This window comes from Coloeus monedula, assembly GCF_965178545.1.
Source record: "Coloeus monedula genome assembly, chromosome: Z".
NCBI lineage: Eukaryota > Metazoa > Chordata > Aves > Passeriformes > Corvidae > Coloeus > Coloeus monedula.
The window spans coordinates 65,902,133-65,904,443 of record NC_138822.1 but is presented as its reverse complement, the minus strand read 5'-3'; positions in this window follow the sequence as shown (position 1 = coordinate 65,904,443).

Genomic DNA, 2,311 nt, shown 5'->3' with positions numbered 1-2,311 from the left:
TGCTACCAATTATAATACTGAACCTACCCGTGCTTCTGTGGGGGCACACGGGACCCCACAGAGCCAGGCGCCCAATGTGGGGCCTCAGACCATCCCCGACAGTGTCTCCAGTAGTTTCTGGATTTAAGTCGCATTTGAGCAGCCATAGCCCCAAAGAAACCTCTGAGCTCTATCAGGGGCTTGGCGGGGGAGAACAACAACCTTCCAGGGAAAGAGAAGACTGGTCTAAAGTCAGTGGACCAACCTCGAGACTTTTACTTTACCATCTAAGGTAATATGGGTCACTTTTGTATCCTTTTTTGTTAACTGCCTTTTATCTCAAGGGTTGGGAAGAGAGGGAGATGGGGGCAGAGTTCTCTCATCTCCTGCAGGAAGCCTTTCTCCCAGTTCCAAGAGTCCTTGTTCGTGAGAATTTTCGTTGTAACAGGGAAGGTTTAAAACATTTTGTTGAGTGGTTATTTAAGCAGTGGTTAGTTGACTATTTAAAATGTTTTGTGCAATGGTTGTTTATGTCGGGAAAAGGTTATTTGCTTTACAAGCTAGCAAAAGCTGTTGATAGTCTTGTGAAACGGTTCGGAAATGTTAACCCCAGTTTAAAAGACCCTTCACCACTTTCCTCTGCCTGCATATCCCTGATCCCTCTGCCCTGCTTCAAGGGAAGCCCGGAGATGGATTCTGCCAGAGTGCACAGGTCTGCTACCGTCTGCCTGCTCTCTCCTGAGCTCCTCTGTTCCCTACCCAGGGTGGTGCTGGCCAGGCCACCCCAGGTTCTACCCCAAACCCCTTCCCTGTTGCCATTTCCCCAGCTTTTTCCACTTTAAATTTGATCCAAGATGGTGGCAGCATGGCCCGTCCCGCAAACCCAGCTGCTGCCTTTATTTTTAATTCTGCCGCCTCCACCCCTCAAAATGGTGAACGCCACATGGAAGCCCCGGCGGGAGTAGCGGGCTTTTCCCCCGCACGCGGTGCCCCTCCCCTACCTGCTCCCACTTATGTTACCGTGCGCAGTCCCTCTTCCGTCCCTGGCCCCTCCCACATTTCGATACCTGTTGTGTCGGGCCCTTTCCCCTACACCGAGAATCCCTTCCCAGCCACAGATCCTGCATCTCCGTCCTGTGGCCCTGCTTGTGAAAACCAACCCACCTTAGGTTCCCACGCGGCCGAAACCGAGAGTGGGCGTGATAACAGCTGGCGAGACTCCGGGACGCTCGAGGACAGCGGCACCTCCACGTGTGCTGCCCTGCCTTCCTTCTCTCTGCTGCGCAGAGGGAACCGTAGTTGGTTTGCGGGTGTGCACGCTAGATTCCAAAGCATTGCGAGAGGTGCTGCAAAAACACAGCACCCGTACCTGCTTCGTGAGGGGAGGTCGCAAAGCGTTAGCGTTCGCGCTCGCCTGCTCCGAGCCATGTGCCGCACCAGCCGCTCCTGCCAGGCGCAGCCTGCCCCTAAATGTTGGCTCTGTGCCCCAGCCAGCTGGGGCTTCAGGCCCCAGTAGCCCCAGCAGAAACTGCGAGCGAAGAGAAAAAGGCTCCCCCGCAAAGCCCGCAGGGCTGCCCCGGCGTCACGACCCGGGGGGTTCCTACTGCGGCTTGAGAAGCCCCTAGCCAAAAAAGCGGCATTTGGGGACTCTCTGGAAGGCTTGAGACAGCCTGACGATACTAGAAACAGAGGGGATCTAGTGCCCTCCAAACAAAGATTGAAAAAGCAGTGGCAGCTGTGGCAAGTGCTAGAAATGCCTCACCCCACCGCTCTCAGTCTCCCCAGCGGCGCCGCAGCAGAGAGGCAGCGGTCGTCAGTCCCCCCAAAAAGCTCTAAGGCAGGGAGCGGCATGCAGCATGCTCAGCCCAGACAAAAGGCTGGGCTCTCTTCGGTCTCTTGACTGATGCTGGACCATCCTTCCCCTGCAGTAGCTTGGACGGGCCGCAAGCCCAGCCGCTCTTCTTCCCCGTCGCTGCTGCCACAAACCTTGGGCCCTCCCGCGACCCGCCGCTGGCTCATGCCTGGCTGCCTCCCTCCACCGAGGCTGGGCCACACCCAAGCTGGCCACACTGCTAGCCCGGGACCAAGCACTGCAGCCTCTTGCCATGGCTTGCCATGGCCGCCCACGTGGCGCGGGAGTTGAAGGGACAGTTTGTTGTCGTTTTCAGCCTAGTGGACTTGGCTTCCCCCGCTATGGTAGCGGACTGGGGCTGGCTCTGAGGGAGACGTTCGGCCCCAGCTGCCGGTGCTCCCCCTGGCCACTCTTTTACAATCGCACCGCTGCAAAGCTGCATCCTTCCTCCCCTGCCGCTGCTTGGCGAATGCCCTGAGG